This window comes from Thunnus maccoyii, chromosome 5 (genome assembly GCF_910596095.1).
Source record: "Thunnus maccoyii chromosome 5, fThuMac1.1, whole genome shotgun sequence".
Lineage (NCBI taxonomy): Eukaryota > Metazoa > Chordata > Actinopteri > Scombriformes > Scombridae > Thunnus > Thunnus maccoyii.
In genome coordinates, this window is record NC_056537.1 from 21,395,853 (window position 1) to 21,409,507 (window position 13,655).

The window sequence follows — 13,655 nt, forward strand, 5'->3', positions numbered from 1 at the left end:
GACTTTTCATTCTTTCCATTTTTCCTCCCTTTCTTCCTGTTTATCTACTACAAACGTTTTTCCATAGGCCCCAGTCACTCACCATTTCCTCCCTGAATCACTCAGCCCCAAATCACACACTGTCTTTCCTTTATCCTTTGGGACTATTCAAAAGCTTACATGTTCATCCTATCTCAAGACCCCTGGTCTCATTCCTTGAATCTTACTTATTTCTTCCCAGCGAGCCTCTTCATCACCCACACTCCCGTCTACCTACCCCTATTCTCCATTCAACCCAGGCTATACATAGTGATTTATGTCCCGTGCCGAGGTCTTGTTTTCTTGAGTTTGACCTACCTCGTCTTTGAAGTGACTATTTTTCCAGGTCTGGGGCAGTGATGGCTTCTAGCTAATGTGGACATACTGCAGTTTGGATGGCATCCTTTCCAGCAGAGCACACTATTAACAGCCATTTTTCTCATAATTAGTCTCTAGAATATAGCTTTTATCTTCATTTCACAAAGCATTCCTTCCAACATGCATACTGTGTGTGTGTGTGTGTGTGTGTGTGTGTGTGTGCAAACATGCAAGTGCGTGCACATGTATTTGTGTGTGTGTTTGCATCTGTAAAACTTAACATTAATACAAGGGTACAAATGACAGATGTTAGTGAGTGTGTTGAGTGTTTCAATATGAGATTTATCTTGATCTAATGTCTGTCATCCAAGCAAGTTTGACCATGAGGGAGGCCCAGATACTCAATCATTCACACTCCATGCAGCAAGAGAGGGAGAAAGAAGACTGAATCTCCTAAACTGGTTCACAGTTTATGTCCTGTCCCTTGGTACGCCACCTGAAACACATCCATTACATCTCCTCCCTCTGCCTGTTTGCTAAATCCCAGAAAACAATATCATGATATCATTTTCATAAGTTACAAATCACATCGTGCTGTCACACTAACACACGCAAACACGCAAATATGAACATATTACACCAGTTCTTAAATCTCTTCACTGGCTCCCAGTACAGCACAGAATCAAGATCAAAATTCTGCTGATAGTCTATAAAGCACTTAATGGTTTGGCTCCCCAGTACATTACTGACCTGCTCACTGACTACAGTCCAACCAGATCCTTCAGGTCACGTGGTGGTTGTTGTCTAACTGAACCAAGAATAAGATCCAGGTCTTCAGAGGGAACTTTTACTTACTTTGGTCCTGCTCTCTGGAACAAACTACCAGATGACCTGAGATCACTCACTACTGTTTCCACATTTAAAAGAAAACTTAAAACCTTTCTGTTTTCTCAGGATTATAATCAGCCAATTTCTTACCTGAGTGTGTGTGGCCGGACAACTGTTTTTCAACTTTTTGTCATTTTTACTTTGTGTGTGTGTAAATCTGTGTGTGTGTGTGTGTGTGTCTTTGTGCGTGCATACATGCATGCGTGTGTGTGTGTGTTTGATTTAGTGTTCATTTTTAATTGGAAAAACTTAATTAAGTAAAGGCTTTTGTAAAATAGAGTAAGGGTCAGATAAAAAGATAAAAAGAAGAATTATGAAATGACAGGGAGCAATTACAAATAATGGTAATGAGGTAATGGGAAATATCTGGACAAAACAGTGTGTGCAGGGAGGCTGTCAGAGTTTGAGGACCTCAGAGGAGGATTCATTTGCTGTGAGGAGATCCAGCTGAACAAAAATGGGGAAAATTCCCAACTTAAACGTTCTGCACCTCCTACAACAGAAATTAGCATCTGAAAAAAGCAAACACTGTAACTTGGCTGTGCATAAAGCAGTTAAAAAGTAACAGTCGAGTTTTACTGCGGAGACCTAATAGCCTGGGTGGAATAATAAATCTGATGGATATGGTGAGCGTAGAGAAGGATCTCACATTAGGGGCAGAGCATGGCTAAGCCTTAGGCAGAGCAAAGGAGCCAGGCTCAAAAGTGTCCTTACTGCCTCTGACGTTCTTTAACCTCTTTTGTGGGTTTCAAACCTCATGTCTTTGGCCTCCAGTCACTCTCTATTTATGCAAGAAAATAAAGAAGAGAACGCTGCCCCTCCTAAATCTGTAAACTGCAATTAAGCTAAATTCCAAGTTTATTTCCAAATACCGTCCTTGCTCCAGACCATGTGAGAGACTTCAATCTAAAATTATCACACTTTTGGTCAGGAGGCCAAGATGAAGCCAGCACTAGGACTGTCTTCTCACAGGCCACAGGATCACAAAGATGCTGTGGATGGCTCAAACAATTGTAATAATCATTTGGATGGCTATAATTGAGAAATGTATCATTTGACACTCCTTTTTAAACATCTTTTAAAGGAGATACTGCAGTATATGAGACAAAAGTGCACATGTCTAGGCTGTCAGTAGGATCAAAATGTATAACAGATTACAGCAAGTTATGTTATTGCTGCTGCTTTAAAACAAGATAGAAGATATAGAGAACAGCTGAGGTGGAACATAGGGTCCTTATGACATCACAAGATAATTTAATGAGTTATGTCTATTGTTTTATGTTCACTTATCCTCTTGAGAGCCAAAAGGCTTGTGCAGTGAGACAGCTTAACTAAAGGCATCATGTTGTTATAACTTTTATGTTAGCCCTTCTAACCAATGGTCTGATGTCTGGTGGCAAACAAAAAGCAGCCCACACACCCCAGCACATCTCTCTCTGTCCCTCTCTTCGTCTCTCTCTCTCTCTCTCTCTCTGTCTGTCTGTCTCTCCATCATGTGTTTACACGTTGGTAGAGTAAGTGACAGGGCTGTAATCGGAAGTCTACAACCGTGTCATTTGGAAAACTGTTGTCTTTTCCTGGGAGCGTGGTGGTCAGCAGAGAAAAAAAAAGAAAAAAGATTTACATCTTACAGGGAGGGGCAAAGCATCAACCATGCATTATCCCCTATTGGCTGTGGTCAGGGATGGGCCTTAACGTGTGGGAGGGGTAAACACAAAGATGCAGACAAATTTTCATCCATGAGAGAAATTTTTATATGAAACACTGGGGAATCTCATAATTTGCAAAGACACACACAATAAAAAAACACCATTCTATATATGGACATGAGTCATATTATTCCAGTCGTTGTTACTGCTGTATTGGATGTACTGTGAGTCACCATTTGTTATGGACTTAAAAAGATTAGATCAGGTGTGTGTTGTACTTACTGGTGATGCCGTCATACGTCTGTCAGCCTTTGTATGAAAGGAAATGCCACCTATAAACAAAAGAGAGAGTAAATTATGGTAAATACGGTTCACAGAATGTCAATCTGTGGTCTTGGAAAAGGAATCAAGAGTATTTCTGAGGTTATTTTGTAAACTCTATATTTTTGTTTTCCTTTGTGATTGCCTTTGATATTGGAGCAGTTTTCCATTTTCAATTGGAAAATTTTAAAAAATTTAAAAAACAGTGCATAACTCCAACTTCCTGTGTAGCTCTTTTATTACAGTTTTATTTATTTCTTCACAATGCTTACTGTTTATTCTTTCTAAAACTATGAGAGGTTTACCACCACAGGCCTTTCTTTCACCTCCTGGAAAGAATTAAAAAGAGCAGCTTGGTGAGCTATATTTCTCACTGTGTTCGCCTAAACCGAGCAACTTGGTTAAAGGACAGGGGAATTGCAATGCAGAGACGCCTAGGTGGAAATGGTGCACACCTTTCATCTATTTGCAGCCTGTGACGAAAAGAAAGAGACTGAGAGAAGCTCCATTTTCCACAGTGAAACATAATTCAAGCAAGATATTGCAAGAAATATATCAGAAATTAGCAGTGTTTCCATCGTGTGGGTTAGAGCTCATAACACAGGCAATAACACAGAAACATTCACCTGCAATTAAAAGAATTGATTAGTAATGCACAAATTGGAAGTCTGCTTTCACGACTGGTGTCATTGGTCACATTTCATGCTGTCTGAAGATGAAAATACACACAAATGGAATGTGTTATGTGTGTGTAATGTCTAAATTACCTGCTCAACCGTGTCTTATGAATGGATCATGCAGTGCTGTTTGCCATCTGACATTTTTACAGCATAGTGGGAATATCTGGGATGATGTGCAAAATGTTGCTAATTCATTATCAACTTCTATGCTGTATTTTCATTACCAATCATCACATTATTACTACTATTAAGTGACAAAAAAAATCATATTTAACTCCATTCCTGTTTTCAATTCAAGATATTATTATTTGCATAGACTTTTTGGATGGAAAACAACTTCTGACTGAAGAGCAGAAAGAATCAGATGCCATAGCCGCACCATGCCCTGTTTTCAAATGAATCCAGCCAGACAGACACGCTTAATCCTACACAGGTTCAAAGCTCCACCAGTGCACATGTGGCCTCAACCTGAAAAGAGTTAAAGAGAATAAAAGGAAAAGACCCAAAGAACAAAAGAAGCTAGCAGGAGACACTGAGTAATGTATTGGTGTGTGTTGTGTCTCCGAGAACTTGCAAAACTGCTTATTTTTACCAGCCATGTGTGTATGTGTGTGTTTGCAATGATAATATATTTCACATTTCAGTGCCGAGCAGCTGTAGATGAGCTCAGCAACATTAACGGACTTCCCTTTTGTTAATGACTGCTGACTAAAATTGGCCATCCTGGCACACTGACTCACGCGGCTGTATCAACCCCCATGAGACTCACCAAAGAATTTACCATCTATGTATCAATGCAAGATGCTTACTATAACCGCACAGTCAATGATGACGTATTCACGCAGATTTAGAAAACATCAAAGCCAGACAATAATGCGAACGTGCACACACTCACAGGCAAACGCATTCTGTATATGTCATTTCAGACATGAATATAGCAAATCTGCACTCCTCAAAGAGTAGCTACGAGGTATTCACCTCATATAGTCCAACCCTGTCCATCCATTAAATGCAACATATGAGCCCAAATTACACATGAAAGCTCAACTCAAAAGCCATTTCTTTAATCATTTCCTCTGTAAAAGAATTCAGTAAAAGTCACCACGAACATTTGAACAGCATAAATATGTGCTAAGTGAGACCATAATATGATAAGTTCCCAGGTTCCAAGTTGATAAAAGCTACAGTATATGTCCTGTTGAATTATCCTCTGCCATGTCATTCATACTGTTTTGCTTTGGATAAGAGCACCGGCTAGACGCTTACATACTAACAAGAAGACAAGCTTATACATAGAGATGTTCAAGAAGTACCTTGTTGTACAAATGCAGAGTTACATGTTTTGGTTGTTGAGTTATCTGTTATATTTGAAATAATCAAAATGAACTTAACGTATATCACAGCACAAAGAAACCAGAAACAAGCGATGAGACATTAATGTTTTTTATTACAAGCCGCAGTCATGTGAAGATTGATCATGTATAAAGAATATTTAGTATGAAAGGAAAATCACAGTCCAACTAAAGAATAAATCATGTGAAGCATACATTCTCAGTATGACATAAGAAATGGTTTTGTTTATGTTCGAAAGGAGATCTTCAACATCTGTGCCACATATTGCACCACATACCAAGCGCTCCATATGAATTATTTCATCTTGTTTCATCTTCACAGTGGAAGGTAAAAACAGTGAACACTGACAGCCAGACAGTCATTTTAAAGGCAGCCACAATATGTAACCTTGGTTCTGTGCTTTTCTGCACATGTACAGTGTACAGTATATGCATTTGATATCACACCTCTGCGCTTTTGTTTTTGAGTTGACATCTGAGTGTACACACAGCTGAGCACTTGCAATTTATGCCCATTAACCTCATGCTCTGGGGCCACCCCAGCATGTTAGGGTGTGAAGGTAAACATTTCTCAATGAATTCGATAGGGGAAAGTCCTGCCGGAGTGGGGCTGCATTGTGAAGGCCAAATAGTGCTATACTCAATCTAAACAGTCAATGTGAGAGCCAGGGGACTCCCAAAGTTCACGGTTCAGCAGAGAGAAGTGGAACCATAGGCAAAAAAAAAAAAAAAAGCTGTGTTTTGTAACAGCTGCACGTACTTTTCACTCAGCTTATATCATGCAAAGATGATTTGGATATCCATTCTATTCAGAAGAGTCTAATTACTCTTCTGTGTCTATTGTTTTTACTGGATTTATGATTGTACAAGACAACACAGGAAGTTTTACTATGAAAAGAGCGTGAACTATGAAACTCATATTTCATGTTATGGACAGGAATTATTCTAACATCATGTTTTTCCACCACAACAGTAACATGAGCCTATTTAACAGCAAGCATTCTGACATGTCATAGCAGGAAAAGCACAGGTGTGACAAATAACATTACTACATATAGGTGTGTCAGTGTCGGAGCCTCGAACTGTGTAACATGGCTAATTGGGAAACTACAATACAAGGGAGCCATTATTTATGCTATTAGTTCCACCTGTACTTTTTCTGCTATAAAAACTCAAAATGTATGCTTTAAAAAGGCCTTTTGCATAAATTCAACATGCAATTTTCACATCTTTGTCAAGTGAAGAGATTACAGTTGCTAAGGGTTGGATTTTGGCAACTAAAACATCAGTTTATGTCACAATGTCACTTGTAATCTCTATTAACAGATATCTGCATATGAATGCAGAATCTGTAGGCAATGGGACAAGATTTTGGTACCAGAAGCGTTCTGGTTTCTGTTTGTAGTCCATTTGTAGACCAAGTGATATTGACCAATCACGTGTAGAGAGCAAAAGAGGCGGAACGCATAGGCCGAAATGCAATCTCGGAACCCATCGACTATGATCTGATAACGATTTAGCTTTTTTTAAAATGTATCTGCATTCATATGCGTATATCTGTTTATAGAGATTAGCTGAAATGTTGTCTGGACCTTCTCAAGTTGCTAATCGGACTGTAAACAAAGACCAGCACACGGAAGAGGAAGTCTTGGGCCGGATATCCATTATCTGGATATCCACTGGCTACACAGGAAGCCCCAAAATATTGGCTGTTGCCCCCAGAGGCTAGATCAGCGTAAGGCAGATAGCTCAGATGGGTTCAGATTGTGTCATTTGTGATCCATCATTACAGGTTGCATACAGTACATCTATTAGCTGTGAGTAGTTCAACAATTGATTTACTTTAATAGTTTTGAGTCCTGAAGAGGTAAAACTCTCCAATATTTCCCAATTAAAAAGAAAATATTTCAGAAAAGTCTGAGAAAATTAATATTGTTCTTCTTCTTCTTTCCTAGCTTGTTAGTTTTGCCTTGCAACCCCTCAGATAGGTAACTAACACTGGTGTTATATGAAATATGCTTATTTGTTTTATTCTGAGAGAGAGATGAGAACTTCAAGATGTTTGAGGTGGAGATAGAGTTACAACATGTACCTGTATCGTTTTTACTGTACATTTTTGTTTGTGTATGGATTAGACAAATGAAATATAGTGTATTAATTACTGAGCTTTAGAGGTGTTAGTAGACACATTTTTCAACTTTGGAGGGAGCCAAGCTTGCTGTTTCATTGCTTTCACCTGGCTCCAGCTCACAAACCTGAGAAGGGCATTAATCTTGTCATCTAATTTTTGGAATAAAAACAAACGGGCATATTTCCCAAAAGGTTGGCAACCTAAAATGCGATAAAGTTTCAGCAAGTACTGAATGAGGAAAATCTACTCAATTGCTGGCATGATTTAGCAAAGGAATCAGGGTCATTAAAGATAAAGACAAAAGTATAATCATCCACTGTGAACTCAACCCCTTTACCACAATATTTCACTGTCAACCTACAATTGATGAAATAGTTATGTCTCTTTCACATATCCATCCTTTTATAGACATGAAATCTAGGGGCAATGGAAGATGTTTTGGGCCCTTGACTCATTGATTTAAGTGATTCATCAAGAAGTACCAGCCCTGTAATGTACTGTCACAAAAGCATTACATTACAAAAGCAGACTGGAATGGAAAAAGGGAAACAGTGGTACAAAGAAAGAATGGGCTTAAATTATTGATTGGACAAATAAACCAGTAAAGCCAACAGATGAAAGAGGACTGTTTTGTCACTTCCTTACTGGGTAAATAAACAACCACACCAGATGTCCCAGCGTCTCATTCACTCTGCCAGTTTTTCAGTCCCACCCTCCCTCTGTTCCCAGAGCAGAAAGCAGAACCTGCATAATCTTGAGCCTTTCTCAGTCAAATGCAGCATGAAAAAAAACAAATGTCCGCAATGTCATTGTGAGTAAGCATGAGTCACCCAAAACATCATGTATACAGTATCAAAGACACAAAGTAAAACAAATCAGACTTTCCCAACGACTCTCTCCCACTATTAACACATATCTCACCAGAGCAAAGAAAGATAGGTTTGACTCACGAAGACTGGTTGTTGTTAACCTTCAAATCAACTAACAGTGACTCATCACTGTCTGGGGAATTGCAGGCCTCTATGGCCTACAAGTTTTCCATCAGGATGGTCTAGCCATGACCTTTCTGTTGCATTAGCACCCCATGTGGACTAATACACTCAAATGCATGGACCACTGATGCCATTTTCTTGTTCCAATATTCTCTCAGGGAACCTTCACACACATATCTCATTATACCTTTAATTCAGACAGTGTGATGCCCTTGCCCTCCTACACATATTCACGCCACTGCATGTCTGTTTTTGTATGTTTCTGCTTATTACACAGAGCAAAAACAGACAAAGTCTAAGCAGTTCCAGGAGGGCATTTGCTAATGTTTTCTGTGTTTCTATGTTCTTCTGGAGCTCCCCAACACCTTTTAACTGTCCATGACACACATCCCCTTACAGCATACATCACTCATGCCCCCAAGGGCTGTGGCTGCATCTCGTGAGCTTTCAGGCTCCCAGTACAGATAACACAAACCATCAAAACACTCCAGTCCACAAACCCAGACTCCAGCCCTCTGGTTATGCTTTGGTTAACCTCTCTATCACGCTCAAGCCTCGGGCCCTGCTGTTGTCCAGACACAAACACACAACCCACGCAGCCTAAATCATACACACAGAGTAAAAACCAGACTGTACTACTGCTCCAGTCAGGCGCAGACCGGAACAAAAATACTGATGTTGTCTACTCGTCACTGGTCAGTCCCTCGATGTCACTATCCATCCATCTCTGTTCTAACCATTCCCTAATCATAAGTAGACATCCATGCATCAAAACAGGTGCGTCTGACTGCTATACACTATGCTTCTGAACAGCTGAACTCTCCATATGAGCCAGAAAATCAGACGGCGATCATATGATCTGATAGACCAATAGCAAAACAGATAAATCTCTGAAGGCACATGAGAATGAAAAGTTATTTCCTGAACAAACGCACTCACACTAAAAACTTTATCCTGTGCCAAAGAAAATGTCTGTACCCATAAATATGTGCCCATGAAGTATAAACATTCTCCCCAAGTGGTGAATTGGAAAAGCTGCCTTTCTATGAATGAGCAACAGCTTGGCTGACTGCGTAATTACTAAACACACAGGACATTATCTATCATCCTCTCCAACTCTGTGAGTCATAACAGGCAGTAAAGCCTCTACACAAAAACATGTAGCGAGAAAGGTTAAACCCAAGATAGTTCTTATATCATTGCTCTCACAGACACATTGAGAGGCAGGGATGGAGAAATACACACACACATATATATATAGTATATACATATACTTCCCATACACACAAACATATTACACATACATACATTCTTGCTATTAAACAGATGTGCATTCAACTATCAGATGTGGTTTTGAGAAATCCTTTTCCTCTTATTCAGCCTGTCAAGCACGTGGTCCTAGGTTGGAAAGCCCTCCAAAACCTGCATGAAGTCCGTCTGACAGCTCCCAGAAAACAAAGCACTTTTCAGAGCAAGAGGGAGGAGAGTCGGTACTGACTGGCAGTTGGCCTAGGGCATATTATTCATGCTATCTGCTGAGAGGGTCGAAAGAACCTTTAATTCAGTTGGAATTTTTTTTTTTTGCTTGTTTGAAAGTCACGTCCTGTTAGAGAACTATCTTACCAGTTTCACCACTCACATCATTCCCAAACCGCACTGATCCCTATTTGCATATCTACAGGGAAGACGATAATCATTCCAAGACAGATCATCTCTAGCGCATATGTAATGTAGCCAGTTGTTGCATGCCTCATTGGCCTCTCCACAGCTCTCTCTCTTCCAGGAGTTTTGTTTTTGTCTCTCAGTCTTAAACCTCCTGCGTGACCTTTATCCCCTCTGCTCTCCTTTTTTCCCACCGCTTCATCAGCTGTGCTGATTAGCTGTTCCACAACAGGGCTGTTAGAGAGTCTAGACTGCTGTAGACTGAAGTGGGAATGCATACACACCCACAACCACACTCACACTAATGTGTAATCTCTGAGTGTTGTGCCCCGAGCAGCTACACTGGGTGAGTTTTGTCTGGGTGGCTGTGGGATTCAACCACTGTGTGTCATTACAGCAAAGCTAATACCACTCTGCACACCCTCAGTGTCCTGCCATAAGTATTTGTATACATACACACGTGCATGCAAATACACCTCAAACCACAAGCATTCATTTACATTTGAGCTTATCCATCTTGTCAGGATGCACAGGAGAGGAAAGCTTTTAACTTCCTGACCTCATGCAGACACATACATATTTCTAGACTTGTGAGGACTGTCGTCGACATCACCTATTTCCTTAACCCCTACCTTAACCTTACAGCTATTTGCCTAAGCCAAACCCTTGCCCTAAAACTAATTCTGCTTGAACTTAACACCAAACCAAAGTCCTCACTCCCAAAAAGATCTAAAACTCAAATTGCGCCTTAAAAGGATAGAAGTACAAGATCTCTCTCTCTCTGGCTCTCTCGCTCACACACACACACACCACCTCAAATTATTCGAACTAATATGACCCTGGAGACCCTGAACCACTATTACTCAGGCACAGCGATGTTATCTGAAATCCATAAAGTGCTCCTTGTTAGCACCCAATCAACTCCTCATTTATAGACTCAGGGAAAAGAAAAACACCCCTTTGGATTCTGAGCAGACAAGTAGTGAATGCAGACCTTTAGAGAGCTTAATTTATTACCCCAAGGACTAAGTGGAGGTCTAAGCAGAGGACACGATGCGCCCACGAAGGGAAGCATGAGAAGTGAAAATGAGTCATAACTGCGTGTGAAAATAGGGGGTTTGTGTTGTGGGATGGTGGTATTATCAAACCGTAACACGTCAACACACACACACACACACACACACACACACAGAGTACACATGTAATCATGTGCACTCACAGACCATGAGGAACAGTCCCGTCTTTATCCCTGCCTTTGGCAACAGTCACTTCCTCAGGATACGGACCAGTTTTGTTTAACTTCAAACACTGCCTCTCCCTGGTTCCTGCCCTGTCCTGTTCCCTCCTCTCTATCCCTCTGTCTCTCTCTCTCTGTCTGTCTCTCAGTATCTCCGACTGTCCTTCCTATTTGTTCTGTCATCCTCATTTTCCTTTTTCCTCCAAAATACCCAGAAACTCAAAGTGAAGCAGGAAGAATGAAGAAAGGAAAGACAAGGGGACAAGAGGAGGAAACCGCAGAACTTTCTAATCTACAGTAGACAGCCAGAGTGAAGGCTTGAGCTACTGTTCCCTTCTGTTGACTTCCGCCTAGTCAAACCAACACCAAGCATAACTTATACTCTTACCCCAATACTAACCACAGACTCAACCCCAAATTACCATCTGCCAAGCACGACAATCTCGCAAGCCCACCCACAACTCCAGCGATGCCACTACCTCAAAGCAGGACAAAGACCGACAACTACCACCTCTGCCACATTCAGCACACTGTAATCAACCGGGACTCCAAACCTAAAGCAATTATTGTGTGCGCGCATGAGAGCGCATTCACATAAGGATAATGCATGGTGGTACACATAGAGGCGTGTGTGCTCATCTAACAAACTCAAAGGATTAAAATAGCTGATGAGCAGATGTGTGTGTGAGAGAGACAGGACATGCTGCTTGTCAGCACACCACAAATCCTCTGAACCTTTGCCAAACTATAGAGTTTTCTCCACCGCAGCACCTGATAGCATCACTGCCTCTGGTTACACTATCAAGCACACTCGGGTGGTGCGGCAGAAGCTACACGATCTTATCTTCCTTGTTAGAGTCTGCCAAATTCGTTATGAAACAGCGACAGGTACGCTAAGATATCAAAGAAGAGGAACTGAGCTGGAAAACACTCTAACCCTGTTTAATCAGCTCATCGCAACATTGTTGTGTGTCTAAGGAGAATAAGAGCAGATTTAGAGCTGTTTGAAGTGCTGTGCCACTGTGAGTCATACCAGGCTGTAATTAAGATTTAAGGGCTGTTAAATGCAATCTGTCTGTCTGAGCATAATGCCAGCATGTGATCGGTCACAGCAGGACCAGCCAGTCATCTTGATGGTGTATTTTTTCTGGATTAATCTATTGCGGTGTCCTAATTGTTGTCATTAGTGGTGTCGTCATTGTCATCATCCTCCCACCACCAGGACAACAGTTTGGCAGCAGATTGACTGAGATGTAGAGTAGCTAACTAATAATGGAAGACTCTCAGATTTATTCCTGGCACTGAGAGGAAGGAGCGTTTCAACTTTATTTTCTTTTTCTCTGCTTCCAGCTGAACATGTCCTGTTTCATTAAAGTAGGTGATTCATTCCATTCACTGAGTTCAGTGTTATTTTTTTGAGTCATATACAATACACAAAGATAAAATTAGCTGCGACACTGACATTTACTGTAACATGGACCACAATTCTGGTTTGTAAGTGTTACACTTTCAGACATTTATGGTATGATCCTCCAAATAAACGGCTTACTGTACAGTGTCAACTTGCAAAGTTTATGTTATTTCTACTGTTGAAAAATTATGTGAGGAAATTGTGCATTAGTGCAAGACAGAGTTGGAGAAAGTAAAATTCTGTCACAACAGCTACTGCTCAAAGTAGGTTTATGGAAAAAAAATATTTATTTTTCACCTCACTAGTCCAAATAAGAGGAGAAACTTGCACTGTGCCTTTTCCACGTAAGACATTTTGACACATCATAGTTGGAAAAGCACAGGTGTAATTAATTAAAGTGATGGCTGAAAGTTTCAGAGACCTGGTGTTGTGCTTGCAGGCTCTCTGTCACGCTGTCGTGCCCACTCCTCCTTCCTCCTCTCTTGGAGGCGCTACAGGAAGCAGCTCCAGGAACAGCTTCTTCCCCACAGCTGTCGCCTTGGTATGATAGCCCCCCACCCCCACACACCTTACTCCAGTGACTGAACTTTTGCACATTTGCACCTTGAAGAATGACAATGATAATTAAATGACCATATAGGTTGATTGTCCATGCACTGCAGAACGACCCATAGGAGCGTTTTACAATAATTTTGTGCAATAATTCAACTGTGCCATACTCTGATGTATATTTATACTGCATTAATACTGCATTTATACTGTATATTTCAACTGATATTTCTTATTAATACTATTCTTACATTTTAACACATTTATAGATCCCATTTCTCAGCATTATTGTTACATTGTTGTTACTATTGTAGTATGATGCACATACTTTTACATATTTATTGTTTTTGTTATTTTCTTTTTTTCTTATAATTTCTCTGTGCTTACATATATTTCTATTCTAGAATGTGAGCAACTGTAACATGACCCAATTTCCCCTCGGTGACC

At 40.5% G+C, this 13,655-nt stretch overlaps 1 protein-coding gene across 2 annotated transcripts in view; it reads right to left on the bottom strand.

The window, feature by feature from the left end:
• The window catches only part of LOC121897062 (zinc finger protein 469), a 198,433-nt gene that overhangs the window by 80,862 nt on the left and 103,916 nt on the right, over positions 1 to 13,655 (bottom strand). For both annotated transcript variants that reach the window (XM_042411329.1, XM_042411328.1), the window contains exon 5: positions 3,156 to 3,205. The gene's annotated coding sequence lies outside the window, so the exon portion shown is untranslated. The remainder of the gene's footprint in view (positions 1 to 3,155; positions 3,206 to 13,655) is intronic.